Raw genomic sequence first — 15,195 nt, forward strand, 5'->3', positions numbered from 1 at the left:
CCCCCCCGTCGCGCCGCGCCGCGCCGCGCCTCCCTCCGCCGCGCCTTCCCCCATTCTCCCGGATTAATTAAGGAGGCGGCGGCAGGAGGCTGAGTCCTGGCCGCGGGCCGGGGCCGGGGCGACGCTGGCAGGAGCGCTTGGGGATCCTCCAAGGTAGGAGAAACTTTTGCGGGGGGCGGGCGCCGAGGCCCTTCTCCCCTTCTCCTCCCACCCCCGTGGCCCCCGCCCCTCCCCCTCAAGGTGTTCCAGAATCTGGGTCCGGCTTTTGGGTGCCTGGGGAGGCACGTGACTGGGATTATAATTCGGGCCGGGGGGGGCGGCGGAGGGAGGGCCGGCCGCCCCCACCTGCCGGGAGGGGGGGGGAGCCGGGAGCTGTCACCCCCGGCCCTCGCGGAGGTGGGGGGCGCCCCGGGGCGGGCGACGGGCGCCCGCAGGCTGCTGCAGTTGGCGAATGAGGTCAGTCGTGCTGCCCGCGGCGGCGGGCGCCAGTGTGGGAGCAGAGGGGGCTGGGAAGGCCGCGGGTCCCCGCCCCCCCCACCTCTGCCTTCTTCGGGCTGGGCCATCTCCTGGCCCGTGCCCCTCACTCGCAGGCTGAGTCCAACACAGCCAGGACTGCCCCGGCACAGTGGTTCCTGTCGGGGTACCCCGGGAGGGGGCCGGCCTGAGTGGTGGCAGCTGAACCTCTGGAGGAGGGCGGGGAAGAGTCTCAGAGGTTGGCAGTGGGGGCCACCAAGCTTCCGGGAGAGCAAGTTGGGGGTGCCGCGCATGTGGGTGGTCTCTGAGTTCCTGCACATGGGCAGGGAGGCCTGTGGAGCGCCCCAGGGTGCTTGATGCCCACCCCCCCCTCCTGAGTCCCTGGAAATGATGGGCTTGATGCCTCTCCTGGGCTCCAGCCCCGGCCTGTGACCAGGGAGAGGGACGATGCCCTGGCCTGGGCCCAGGGCAGAGGGGGGAAGCTTGCAGCTGAGAGTTCTGCCCTCCTGGCGGTGCTGGAGCCCTGGACGTCTGGCCATGTGACCCAGCCCCCCAGGACCAGAGCTGGGGTGGGAGGCTCCTGTGTCCCCGTCGCAGCCCAAGTGAGGGGCTCTCCATGCCAGGCCCGCAGGGGGAAGCGCCGGCCTTGGATGGAGTGTGGTACTGGTGATACGGGGCGTGGGCCTGCCCTGGGCCCAGGAGCTGGAGTGAGCGGTAGGCGAGGACAGTTAGAGGAGTGGGCGTTTGCGCCCAGTGGGAGGAAGGGGCGGCCAGAAGCCGCTCTGACCTCCTCTGGCGGGATTTGGTTGCCCCGTGCCTGGGACTGTTTGCTCCTCGGCACTGCCCGGGTCTTCGGGGCTTGGGAGGTGCCTTTCCAAGCAGCCATTTATTTCAGCAGCGTCATTCCCAAAGGGAAAGGGCACGGGCATTGATGGTTTATTCGGGGCAAGAGGTGGCCGTGACTGGGAGGCTGGTGGCTGTTGGTGGGGAAGGTCTGGGCGCAGGGGTGGCAGCGATGGGGGTGGTCCGGTGCCCATCACGAGCCACCCACGGCGGGAAGGAGCCCAGGAGGCTGCGAGATAGCCTCTCACCTCTTCTGAACAGGGAGCGCTGGACCAAGGGACAGACCTGGCTCCAAGGTGACAGGATGTCGGAATCCCCGACCTGCTTTGGGGATGCGAGAGGCTTAAGACCACACCCCATTCCGTAGCCTACTCCATGAGTGACCTAGAAAGTTGAGGCTCTGACTCAGAGGGTCCCAGAGCACCCCAGCAGAGGAACCAAGCAAAGGTGGGAACTCTGCGGCCACTCGCTGCCCACACATTTAAAATGTGGGAGACCTGGGGCCGAAGGTTGCAAAACTGGGTCTCGAAGACAGCGTTGGAGGGTCATGCTTGACCTACTTAAGGGCACTGTTCTCTAGGTGCTGGAGGAAGGGTCATTTACGTGCAGCGTGTTAATCACAAATACTTTTTATCTCTTCTTTGGAGGCAGTCTCCCAGAGCCAGGCTAGCCTTCCAACGCAGCGGTCGGTGCTTGGAACTAGTCGGCAAGGCAGACATAATGATAGGGGTCTCGGAGGCAGTTGTTCCAGAAGCCTGTCTCCAGCAGCCAGGGCCTGCACAGTTGGGTGGCAGCCGGCTTGTCAGAAACCCCAGATGAGGATCTCAGGGTGATGTGGTGGGTGACGCCTCGGGGCGTTCGCATCCTCAGTGGGACCTTGGAGGCACAGGCCGCGTCTCCTCGGCCCTCCCCGTTCTGGGTTTGGGTTCGGGTTCATCTGCGCCGGCTGTCCTCTGTCCACCCACGGCCTCCTCAACTGGCTCTGGCTCGTTGAATGCCGCAGTTTTCCTGAATGGCCTTTGCATGGGCTGTTCCTTTTCCCTGGAAGGTTCTTTCCATCTTTCCCCCGAGGGGGTGGGAGACTTCCTCCGATGGCCCGACCTGGCTAGCATGAGGGGTAAGGGTGGCAGGACTTGTCCCTCTCGTCTCCTCTCTTTGAAGACTCCACCGGCTGTCGTGTCCTCGGGCTGGAATCCCAGGGCCGGCCAAGGTGTACCCCCATGATGTCCTGTCCTTCGTCTGTCCCAGTGTTGATCTCACTCAAAAGTTCCACATCTGTCTCCCCAAGTGCACTAGGGACAGGGCAGGGACCGAGGCTTGCTTTGGATTCCCTGGTGCCCCGGGGCTGGTACCCGAATGCTCGTCGAATGGCTACTTGAGGGAACGAATGAAGTGGTCCACATTGCTAAGCAGCTCCTCCCCTTATTCCTGAATCCCCATCTCTGGGGAAGGGCCCCCACACAATGGGGAGAATCCCAGGGTCTTCCCCTGAGCTTCCTGCTCCCCATCCTCCCATTACTGCAGCTGTCTTCCCCTCACACCCGAGCCTGGGGCTCTGCTCCCTGGATGTCCTCTGTCCTGCTTCTCTCAGTCCTCCGACTCTTCGCCGTTTGGGGGTTTCTCTGTGACGGCTCACAGCCGGGTTCTGTGGGACAAGCAGGAAAGTGTGCCCAGCTCTGTGGGCCTGCGGAGGGACGGCAGGGTTAATTCACAAACACTGGGGAGCGGAGCGGGACTCGGGGCCAGGGACTTGGAACCTTCTGGGAGGGTGTGGGGCCCAGGAGACGTGGACCCTTGGGGCGACTGCAAGGGAAATCCCAGCAGGAACTCCTAAGCGGGGGCGGAGCGGTGGAAGGATTGTTTTCTGTGGGAGAACTGGAGGAGATGAAAATGGTTATAAGGCAATGAGATGCTCCCCATCCTGCTGCAGGGTGACAATGGAGACTTCTGTGTGTAGGTGGTGGGGTGTCCAGGCGGGGCCCGAGGGGAGCCGGCTCCCTCACTTGGCTCCCGGGTCCCTCGTTGGCAGGCGTGTCTGGCTGGGATTCTGTGATCCTCATGCGCACCAGGGTAGATGCTCTGTCATTTCAGGCTCAGGGCTATGGGGTTATGGCTGATGACAACCAAGGGGCACAGAGCCCCGGGGGAGGGGGTGCGAGGGGGCTGAGCCCTCGTTCACTTTGTGGGGAGTTACATTTGCTGAATGAGCTGAGTGAGGCCGTACTTTGTCCCTTCCTGGGCTTGGGATGACTGGTGGGGGTGTCTCAGGCAGAACTCTTGCTCCTGAACCCCTTCCTCTTGGTCCGGAGCTGGGCCTGGCCAACCCAGAGCTATTTGTGCATCCCCCGTCTCCCTCCTTCAGGACCACCTGCTTCTGGTTGCCAGATCTGGCTAATAAAAATAGGGATTCCCCAGTTAAATTTGGATTTCAGATAAGCCACGGATAATGCAGGATTGAGGACGTAACTTATACTAAAGACTTACTTGTTTGTTTCTCTGAAGCTGAACTGGGGTCTTGTATTTTTTTTTTTTTAAGATTTTATTTATTTATTTGACAGAGAGAGACAGCAAGAGAGGGAACATAAGCAGGGGGAGTGGGAAAAGGAGAAGCAGGCTTCCCGCCGAGCAGGGAGCCGGACGCGGGGCTCGATCCCAGGACCCTGGGATCATGACCTGAGCCGAAGGCAGACGCTTAACGACTGAGCCACCCAGGCGCCCCTAGGGTCTTGTATTTTATCTGGCAACCCTACAGCTATGACCTCTGGGTGACGGGACTGTTGGGAACTGGGGAGAGGCTCAACCTAAAGCTCCAGGGATGGTCTGGGTGAGTTCGAATCAGGTAGCGCTGAATCCAGTTTCCTTGGTCCGGCTTTCTCTAGTCCGGATCCCCTGTTAGGCTTGGGTGGTGTGGGGGACTCAGGGATCCCCAGTCTGGGAAGCCCTGGTTTTCAGAGATTTCTGTGCCACTGTGGCAGGAGGGGGAGGGGAACGGGAGTTATGGGGTACACCGGAGCAGACGCCCGAGTTAGGATTTGCAGTCAAGGTGTGCAGAGCCAGGCCTGAGCACTGGGAGGCCGTCGGTCTGATGTCCTCCCCTGCAAGGCTTGGAGATCCAGCCTCGGGGGCTGGGGGGGCTGGTAGGGGAGGATGTTCGCTGGGTTGGGTCACAGGCGTGAGGGGCAGTCCCCGTGGAGTCCACTGCATACAGCCATCCGAGGTAGCCTCCAGCCCCTGTGCTGAGCTGAGACCCCGGGAATGTGGACTGGCTACAGCCGGGATAGCCCCCAAGTCCAGGCTGTGTGCTCACCTGTGGAATGCAGAGGATACCCCCCATCCTGCCTGAGCCTCAGGTGCTGTGATTGGGGCGGGGGGACGCTTCTAGAGCATGGATATGTGGGTCACCCCAGTGCAGGCCTAGAGTGGAGACAGTGTGGGAAGCCAGAGGTGAGTGGTCCTGGCTCAGGGGCTTGGGGTCCTGGGCAGCTTGCAGGTGCCCAGCAAGGCTGTGTAGTTGGGGATGGAGAGCCTGAGCCTGTAGCTGGAGGCGGGTAGCTGGAGGTATAGCCCTCAGGTGGCTTCTCTCCTGGAGGCTTGGACGGGGCCAGACCTGTTTGCCGATTGGGGTGTGGGGGGCGCGGGTTTCAAGGTACATTTTCTGGCTTCTGGCAGAACCACCATAGAGGGGAGTCTATATCTGTCCATCAGTCTGTCAGTCCACCAGCCAGTAAGAAACTTACAGATATCACCCCCTTCCCCCTGCCCTGGGTCTGCGGGGTCTCAGGCCCTGGCGTCCGGCCCCAGGCCTGCACGTAGGGGGGGCTCACCCCATACGTTGTTCTATGTTTTGTCAAGGGATGAGGGATATCCAGTGAAAAGCTCAAGTTTTAATAAGTGTGCTTTCCAAGGGGTTTGACCATTGTACACATTCACGCAGCCCAGCCCCTGTCAAGACATGGAACATTCCATCACCTCTGAAAGCTCCCTCAAGCTCATTTGCCGCCAGCCTCTTACCCTCCCCCAGCCCCTGGCAACCACTGTGTGTTTTCTTTTTCTTTTCTTTCTTTCTCTCTCTCTCTTTTTTTTTTTTTTTTTTGGTTATTTATTTATTTGAGAGAGAGCATGAGCACAAGTGGCAGGAGAGAAGCAGAGGGAGAGGGAGAAGCAGGCTCCCCGCTGAGCAGGGAGCCCGATGCGGGGCTCGATCCCAGGACCCTGAGACCACGACCTGAGCCGAAGGCAGACGCTTAACGACTGAGCCACCCAGGCGCCCCTCTTTCTCTCTTTTTTTTAACCACTGTGTGTTTTCCGTGTCTGTAGTTTCGCATTTTCCAGAATGTCACATAAATGCAGTCACACAGAATGCAGCCTGAGTGTGGCTTCTTCGACCTTGGGGTAGCTGAGGAGTGTTCCATCGTCTGGCATGCCACATAGCTCCACCCGCTCTGTGGTCAGGGACACTGGGTTTGCAGAGCCCCGCTTGGGACCAGCCCAGAGGAAGGGGTACCTTTTGCTCAAGTTCACAGAGGCACTGCCTGTGCCCCGTCCCCGCCCCCACTGAGAGCTCACCGTGAGCCGAGAGAGGTGCACACCTCTGTCCGCAGAGCTAGAATTTCATCCTCTGGTTCTGGTGACTCATCCGGCCGGCGAGCCCCTGATGAAATTACACCTGCCTGCAGCCACCCTCACACCCACACAGCCCTCCGCTGTGCAGGTGGGCTCCTGGCACAGTGATGCTCTGAGGCCAGGACAGCTGGGGCGGGCGAGGGCAGCTGCATGTGCCCGGTGGTGCTCACCCATCTCTGGACGCCCCGCTGCCCTGGAGTCTGCGGGTCCCTGGCTGTGTCCCCGGTCTCCACTCCTGCAGCCTTTTAGCTTAGGGTAGAACTTCTCTGTTTTCCTTGTTCGGGGAGGGGAGGTGGGTAGGAAAGGACACTGAGGCCGGCGTAACAGTCAGGAGCGTGATTTAGGGTCCCATGGAAGGGGGCTGTGTGACCTCAGGCAAGTGACTTCTGATCTCTGTGCTCGGGTTTGGTCATCTGTAAATGGGAGAACAGGGCCAGTGAGGGACTCAGCTGTGGTCACACAAGCGGGTGGGCCTCCACAGAGCCCTACGGGGCAGGGGGGTGCTGCCGACGGGGAGGAGGGGGAGACATGCAGACCCCCGGTTCCCTGTGTCCCCCTTGGAGCCAGAGCAGGGCCGCTTTTATCCACGTTACCTGTTAGGGTCCTAAATAAAAACGTTTGCCATCTACCTCTGCATGTGGTCCGTGCTGCACGGACGGTGGCTGTTCTGGACATTTCTGTGGGCATCACTGAGATTTCGGCTGGTCACGGAAGCTTCTAGTCAGACCGATTCCAGCTCTGCTGCGGGCCCGCTGCATGAGTTGGACAGCTCCCAAGTCGGCTGAGCCTCAGTTTGCCCATCTGAGAAGGGAGACAGCAGTACCTTGCAAGGTTGTGGGTGGGCGGCGTGAACGGTGGCGTCTGAGTGAAGGGAGGCCCAACAGGACCTTGGCGGCCCCCCAGGGCATGTGCGCCCCGTAGGAGAGGCAGCTCCTGGGGTGCTAACGTGACCTGCATTGGGTGTCTTGAGAGATTGGAGGGGTTTTAACTTTGTTTTTGGTAAACAAGTCATTTATTCTTGGTGAGCCCGGCAGCCCCCAGCACCCCTCCCCCGGCCCCCCTGACTCCCCTGACCCGGTCTCAAAGCCTGCACCCCTCACTCCGACCCTTGGGCAGTACCTGGTGGGAAGTCTGGGAGGACTGGAGCAGGCGAGGCCCATACTCGGGTGCTCCTGGGTGGCTCCCTGGAGCAGACAGGACCACTGCCTGCCCGCCCACCCAGCTCCAAGGTGGTCCTGGCGGGCTCCAGGGGGGTCTTATGACTGGGCCAGCCTGGTGTCTCTCGTGTTTATCCAGGAGCTGGTTTTTCAGGTGTGCCGGCTTTCAGCAGGGAGGCCCAGGTTGGGAGAGCTAGGGAAGGGGGGTGATTGCCCTGTTCCCCATGTGCGCCCTGGCTTCCAGCTGGGGGTGCAGCCCTCTGGGTGGGTAAGCTGACCACATCCTCCCTCCGGTCCTGGCCCATCGCCCTGCATATCCAAGGGAGAGATGCTCTTCCTCGCCCTGGGTCAGAGGCCAGTGCCCCTCCTTGGGGCTCCTTTACCTGCCTCAGGCCTTCTCTACTTGCCAGCAGGGGTGCCGTGGAACCAGCAGGGCCTTTGAAGCCAGACAGACATGGGTTCAAGTCCCAGTGCTAACTGCCGACGTGCTGTGTGGTGTCAGGCAAGTGACTTTACCTCTCCGAGCCTCATCTGAACAAATGAGGGTGCTTCTCCCTACACTGCAGTGTTCTTGGGACGATCAGCACGTTCGGTTGGGGGAAGCTGGTTGCTCTTCCAGTTGAGTGTTTTCTCACCTTGTCACATGATGACCCCAGAGTCTCGCTCTCTGGGGGCCCCAGTCCTGCCCAGAGAAGAACTGGATGCCATCCTTCCCTGCTGCGCTCTTACCTCCTCTGCCCGTGGAGCCTGGAGCCTGCCGTGCCTCAGTTTCTGTTTCTGTGAGCTGGGAAAACCCCAGGGGTGGACCTGGTTAGTCCCCTGGGGCTGGGGCTACCAGGGGCAGTGGCCCTGTGGTGGGGTTTTGGAGAGCCCTCTTTTCCCATAGGGATATGCCTGAGGGCAGCCTGTAGGAGGTGACTTTTCATTGGCCCCTGGAGGATGGGTGGGGTTTGGACCAGGAGTAGTCTCTGGTGGGCATTGCAAGTGCAGGGGTGGGGGGAGGGAGCGGGGAGTTTGGGGGAGGGCGCGACAGTCTAAGGGTCCAGAGACAGTGATCAGTGACTGTGCATGTGGCCAGGTGAGCATTTCCCCGGCGGGGCCCAGCTCGGGGCATTGTGTTGGGTCCAGGTGAAAGCCTTCCTCTAGTTGCCTCACTCCCAGACTGGGCATGGCCAGGCCCTGCCTGTTTCCGTGCCAGCCCAGTGAGCTTCCCTGGGTTTCTAGAACATGCTGTGCTTCTGTCTGGCTTCCCCGTGTGGTGTTGCTTCTCCCTGGAACGTACTTAATGCGCCCTGTCCATTTCATCGGGCTGATTTCTACTCGCAGGTCGCAGCTCAGATGGCCCTTCTCTCTGGAAGCCTTCCCTGTGCCCCCTTCCAAGGCTGTGTTAGATGCCCCTCCTCTGTGTTCCTACAACCCCTGAATGTCCCCCAGCACAGCCCTTATCACGTCCTGTGTTCTTTTTTTTTTTATTTTTTTTATTTTTATTTTTTTTAATTTTTTTTTTTTTTAAGATTTTATTTATTTATTTGTGAGAGAGACAATGAGAGACAGAGAGCATGAGAGGGAGGAGGGTCAGAGGGAGAAGCAGACTCCCCGCCGAGCAGGGAGCCCGATGCGGGACTCGATCCCGGGACTCCAGGATCATGACCTGAGCCGAAGGCAGTCGCTTAACCAACTGAGCCACCGAGGTGCCCCATCACGTCCTGTGTTCTGACCGCCCTTGGACTTGTCTGTCACCCTCCGTTGGGTCTGGGCCTTGGTGCCTTGTCCCTCCACCCCCCTGCCCCCAGCACCCAGCACCCTGCCTGGCAAAGAGTGAGCATCCAGTACAAACTTGCTAAGTGAATTAGAAGCCGGTGTCAGGGCACTCGGGGTGGGGCCTTGGAAGGTCAGGGGCCTTCTCCACCCTTCGGTACTGATTCTCATTGGCTCACCCCCATCCTCCCCCGGTTGCTGGTCCGACTGTGGCTCTCAGGGGCGTCTGGCGGGTGGTGGGGGGGGGGGGTGGCTGGGGGGGGGACGACGACACTGTGTCTCCTGGGGCTGGGTGCAGCCCAGTTTGGGGGGGTTTCCCCTCCGTGAAGGGCAGCTGGTGTGTGTGGAGAGAGCACAAGTGTGGAGCATCAAGACAGTTAATCCCCTGGGGTATTTAGACACACACGCTTGTGTGCGTGCACGTGTGTGTGTGTGTGTGTGGCAGGCATTCCGGGGGCCACCAGTGGTCACTGGGATAACCTGACGTTTCGCTGAATCCCGACCACCAGCCTACCCCAGGTGCTGCCCCGTGTACAGAGCCCCCTCGAGTCCTGGCAGGGGGCCCAGGGGGACCAGGCTGTTGGTCAGGACTCTTTGGCTCCAGGTAATCGAAAGCCTCAACTTGAACAGCTTGGACAAGGAGAAGTCCTTGGCGAGGCAGCCGGAGGCTGGGATGGGGGCTCAGCGATGCCGTCGGGGGCTCAGTTCCTTGCCTCCCTTAGCTTGTTAGATTGTTTTAAGTTCCTTTAAAAATTACTTCCTTGGAAGCATATGCTAAAGTGTGCTTTCATACGTTCACGGAGTTGTGCGGTGTTCACCGCTCATTTCAGAGCATTTCATCACCCGGAAAAGAAATCCTGACCCAGGAAGTAGTCAGCCCTCTGCTCCCCCCAACCCTGGCAACCACTGACTCACGTTCTGTCCCTACAGATTTGCCTATTCTGGACGTTTCACGTCAGTGGAATACTATAATACGTGGCCTCGGCGTCCAGCTTCTTTTGCTCCACATCACGTTTTCGAGGTTCATCCATGTTGCGGCAGGGGTCAGAGGTCTGTTCCTTTTTATGGCTGAATAATATTCCCTTGTGTGGATGGACCACCTCTTGCTTATCCGTCCATTCATCGGTTGAGGGACATTTGGGTCATTTCCCTTTCGGGCTGTTGCGAATAGCACTGCTGTGAACGGTTGTATATGAACTTTTGTGTGAACTATCCTGTCTGTTCTCTTGGCTAAACACCTGTGAGTGGAGGTCATAGTGGGTCATAATGGCAGTTTCGCGGTTAACATACTGAAGAACTGCCTGACTGCTTTCCAAAGTGGCTGTGCCATTTTACCCTCCTACCGGTAGTGTATGCGGGTTCCAGTTTCTCCACATCCTTGCCAACACTTGGTATTGTCTTTGAGTATAGCCATCCTAGAAAGGGTGAAGTGCTACCTCATGTGATGTTGATTTTGTCTTCACGCTTATGCCTCATGGTCACAAAATAGCTGCAGCCCCTCCAGTCCTCACAGCCATGGTCCAGATGGAGAGAAGGAGTGAGGGCAGAATGCTTCTACTCTCAAAGCTTTGCCTTCACGCATGCTCTCCTTGGGCGCTTATCCGGTTTCACACAGGTCAGACTTTGGTCCTATGGTGCCCCCTAACTACAAGGGAACTGGGAAGATAGAGGCATGCCTTTTGGGGAAGAAGGGGATTGGGAATGCTAATGGGCAGACTTTGCCCTTCTTTGCCCCTTGTGGCCCAGACCAGTGTGGACATCTTCATTTTTCCAGGAGCAAGAAGAGGGATATGGAACACCCCCCAACAGGTAGGGTGGGGACTTAGATCATGGGTGCCTGGCTCTTATGCGGCCCAGAGTTACCACTGCCCATCTGGGGCCTTAGGGGATCCCACTTTGTGAAGGGCAGTGCCAGTCACCTGTCATGCCTCCCTTATCCCCCTCCCCATCCAGAGACCTCCTTTCTGCTCAGCCTCAGAGACCTGTAGCCCAGGGCTCACTCAATCCTGCCTCAGGGCCTTTGCTTCTCCCTTCCCGGCAACCAGCTGTGGAATGTCTTGCCTTTAAAACTGGCCTGGGCTAGGGGCGCCTGGGTGGCTCAGTCGTTAAGCGTCTGCCTTCGGCTCAGGTCATGGTCCCAGGGTCCTGGGATCAAGCCCCACATCGGGCTCCCTGCTCCCCGGGAAGTCTGCTTCTTCCTCCCCTGCTCCCCCTGCTTGTGTTTCCTCTCTCGCTGTGTCTCTGTCAAATAAATACGTAAAATCTTTAAAAACAACAACAACAACAACAAAAAAAAACTGGCCTGGGCTAGACCTCAGACACGGCTGGTGGGAGAGTAAAGTGGTATGGCCATTTTTGGAAAACAGTTTATTTATTATTTTCGTGGACATATAATCACATCATAAAATTCACCATTTTAAAGTATTCTACTCGGTGGTTTTTAGTATAGTCACAAAGCTGTACAGCTGTCACCACTGTCTCATTCCAGAAGAATTTTTATCACCCCCGAAAGAAACTCCATACCCATTAGCAGCCCCTCCCCATTCCCCCCCACTCCCAGCCCCCTAGCAACCACTAATGGTGTCTCTGTGGATTTGGGGGCAGCTTTTTGCAAAGTTAAAACATATGCTCGCCGTATGACCCGGCAGTTCTGTTCCTCAGTATTTACCCAAGGGAAACGAAAACTTTACATAAGAACCTGAAGAAGAGAAATATCTGGAGTGGCTTTCTTCATCATTGCCCCACACTGGAAACAATCTGAGTGTCCGGCCGGTGGTGCACAGAGAAGCAAACCCCCGTATGTACATTCAGACCGTGGGGTATGAGTCCGTGTTAAAAACCAACAAGGTCTAGGGCGCCTGGGCGGCTCAGTTGGTTAAGCGACTGCCTTCGGCTCAGGTCATGATCCTGGAGTCCCGGGATCGAGTCCCGCATCGGGCTCCCTGCTCAGTGGGGGGTCTGCTTCTCCCTCTGACCCTCTCCCCTCTGGTGCTCTCTGTCTCTCATTCTCTTTCTCAAATAAATAAATAAAATCTTTAAAAAAAAAAAAAAAAAAAAAAACAAGGTCTAGATCCACACGGCACGGGTGACTCCCCCGAGCGTTAGGCTGGCTGAAAGGTGGCAGACCCAGAAAGCCAGGTCCTGTTGCGTTCGCACGACATCTGGGAAAATGCAAAACTATAGGGACGGAGCAGATCCGGAGTTGCGTGGGGGCGGGTTGACGGGCATGGTGGAGTTTGGGGTGCTGATGGGACTGCCTTGTGTCTTGATTGCAGTAGCAGTTACAGAAGGTTGCATTTGTAAAAACTCATAGGACTGCCAAAGAGCGTGGATTTCACTGTGTGTATGTTACCCCTCAGTTTCAAAAAGCCAGTCTGAGCCTGAACTGGCCTTTCAGGATTAACTCCCATGCAGGGTTCGCCTTTCCATCCACTTTACCTCCGTAGACCCGTAACTGTTGGGTTTGGGGCTTTCAGACTGGCTCACGGGACTTAGGCCCAGTGCTGGGGCCGGGGATCTTCGCTGGTGCCCCCTCCCGCCACCTTCCTCTGCTGTTCCCGAGCTTCCTGGATGGCGTCTGCCATGCCCTGTGCTTTGGATCCATGAACCATTAGAACTGGAAGGGACCTCAGAATAGGTGGACGACCTTTCCTTTTCAGATGGGGAGGCTGAGACCAGGGCTGGGAAGGCACTTGGCTGATTCCAGAGTTACAAGAATCAGGATCCAAAACTGCATCTCACAACTCGTGGGCTGGGACTCCTTGCCCTCCCGGGGGCACCTGGAGCCTCATCTGCCTGTTCCAGGGGACTCGGCGGGCACATTGAGGCCAAACAGCTGACGGGAGGCTTTGGGGCAGCGTATGGCCAAAGGCAGGGGTGGGGGGTGGGTCAGGGCCTCTAAAACACCCCAGACGAGGAAGAAGGGAGTGTAGCACAGGCTGGAGGTGGAATGTAGTTGGTTTCGGTGATGCATAGGAATGGCTGGTGGCCCCCGGGGACAGGCAAGAGAGAGGGGCGCTGGCTTCTGCCCTGGAAACCCATGGCATCGGGATAACCCCAAAGCCCCATTATGTGTCCGGGTAAATCCCAGCAGCCCTGGTCCTCGGGGTCGGCAGGGTGGGGTTGACAATCTGGAAGAACCTCCTTAAGGAGAGAGCCCAGGAGACCCAGGAGACAGGGGGCAGGTGGGATGTCTTGGGTGCTGACCCTCCTCGGACAGGTGGACCGGGTCTTGCAGATGCAGGCCCTGGGTTTATCCTGGCGTTGATGTTGAGTCACTGCCGTGTGGGCTGTGTCTCCGCCTCGAGGTGCAGCTGAGAGGTCTGGAGACTTATTGGGAGGGTGGGCCTGGGGGAGGGGACGGGCAGGTCAGCCTGCAGCAGGGAGCTGGAGCTGGCTCCCGGCCAGGTTTGTGTCACCCGCCTCAGAGAGCCAGCTCAGAGCTCCGTCAGCCCCACGAGGAGGGTTCTCACACTGCAGGCCTTGGAAAGCCAACGGGTGCCCTGGACAGGGGCATGAGGATGTCAGGAGTCAGGCCTGGGACCCCTCCCCACCAACCTGCACCTCTGTGGGGGCCACAGCTTTGGAAGAGGAGTGGCTTTCTCATCCCAGGCTTCAGATGGGGTTCCTTTTGGGGCAGGAAACCAGGGATTCCCTGCTCCCATGCATTCATTGGGCTCTGTGCTCCTGCAGATGGGTGGTAGGGGCTGGGGGCAGACTGGGTGACCCCGAGAGTCTGGAGTCTGTGTGGAGGGCAGTTCCTGGAATCCGTGCCGTGCCTTCTCTGTAACACCTCCCCGCCGGGCACCCCCCCCCCGCCCCCCGGGCCTGGAAGGCCCATGATCTTGGCAGCACAGGACCCTTTCCTGGGCCCTCAGCCCTGTCTTTGTCTCACAAAATGATGTCTCCATACTTTGGGGTCCCTTCTGGTTTTCAGAACTCACGGGGCCTCCAGGAAGCTCTCCTTGGGCCTCACTGTGACCCCAGACAGGAAGCCTGGCCCCTTTCCTGAAGCTTCTCACCCTGTGGGGGAGGCAGAAAAGGAGTTTGTGTTAGAGAGCCCTTCTGCGAATATCTGCACGCAGTCACTGGACAGTGAGCTGGGCCTGGGCGTGGGGGCTGTCTGGGGGGGGCTGCTTCGGGGACCTTGGCACGGGTTGGGTGCACATTCTCTCCTTCCGGCAGACTTTGCTTTGAAGCCAGCCCCTGACTCTTCTGGCTGTGTGACCTTGGGCAAGTTACTCAGCCTTTCTGAGCATCCCTGTCTTCATCTGTCAAATGGGAGGAGAACCACGGTGCTCTAGGGCTGCTGCAGGGGGTTGAAAGCATGCTCACAGCACGGCACGGGGCAGTCGTGGGGCTGCTGATGGTCATGGTGAACTTAATGTGACGTGGCGTCTCAGCTGGGCCCAAGGCCAAGGTAGGGTTTGGATAGAAAGGCTCTGTTGGGCCTTGTTTTCACCTCCCACCACTGCTCTGTGAGGGAGGAATGGGCAGGGTGCCGTGGATGTCTGTCCTTACTGGAGGCAGAGACTGAGGCTCAGAGAGGGGAAGCAAGTTGCCCAGTATCACACAGCCCCTGGGTTGGCAGAGCCTTGACTAGACCCAGATCTCACAAGGACTGGCCTTTGGTGAGGGGCTGCTGTGTCATGGGTCGTTGGGCTCTAGGGAGGGGACGGTGTGGCCTGGGCTGGGCTCCTCCAGGTTCTTCCCATCCCCGGGGAGGAGAACTCTGCGGAATCCTACCACCTGGCCAGGGCTTCGGGGGAGCTTGACTCGTCCCTGGTGGATCGAGGTGGTCAAGCTCTCCTCGCCCAAGTGAGGGAGTGGTGAGCACAGAGCAGGGCAGTAGTGGGTGTTTAAACACGAGCCCTTATAGGCTTTGGGATGGGAGGCCGGGGAAACAGAGCGTGAACGGAGTCCTGCTCCCCCGCTGGGGTTCTTGTGCAATCATAGGAAGGTCACCTACACACTGCGCCTCCGTTGTCCAGTGAGGGACGGGTGATGATCCCTGCCCTGTCCTGCCTCTCTCCTGGGGACCCTGGGGCGTCCGATGTGATGGAGTGGGAAAGCTGTGACGGGGTTGGGGGGGTGTTGGTGCACCTGCGTCTCCGTGTCTGAGACCCTCCAGCCACAAAATAAAGTGTGTCATCCCCCAGGGACCAGGTCATTAATGTGAACCAGCCCCTGACCCAGCAGGTGGCGGGGACTTCAGTACCATGGCCCCCCCCTCCCCACCGCCCGCAAACCAGGTGGGCCTGAGTGGATGCTGAAGTGTTAGTGGAAGGAAGGAAGGGGTGGGTGGGGCGGGGCGCTGGCGGGGGGGGGGGGGGGGGGGGTG

At 58.8% G+C, this 15,195-nt stretch overlaps 1 protein-coding gene across 3 annotated transcripts in view; it reads left to right on the forward strand.

Annotated features, from left to right (window-relative positions):
- Positions 1–44: 44 nt before the first annotated feature.
- The window catches only part of GTF2IRD1 (GTF2I repeat domain containing 1), a 102,565-nt gene continuing 87,414 nt past the window's right edge, over positions 45–15,195 (forward strand). For all 3 annotated transcript variants that reach the window (XM_034988683.1, XM_034988685.1, XM_034988684.1), the window contains exon 1: positions 45–153. The gene's annotated coding sequence lies outside the window, so the exon portion shown is untranslated. The remainder of the gene's footprint in view (positions 154–15,195) is intronic.

Source organism: Mirounga leonina, unplaced genomic scaffold (assembly GCF_011800145.1).
Source record: "Mirounga leonina isolate KUSES-001 unplaced genomic scaffold, KU_Mleo_1.0 Mir_454, whole genome shotgun sequence".
NCBI classification, from domain to species: domain Eukaryota; kingdom Metazoa; phylum Chordata; class Mammalia; order Carnivora; family Phocidae; genus Mirounga; species Mirounga leonina.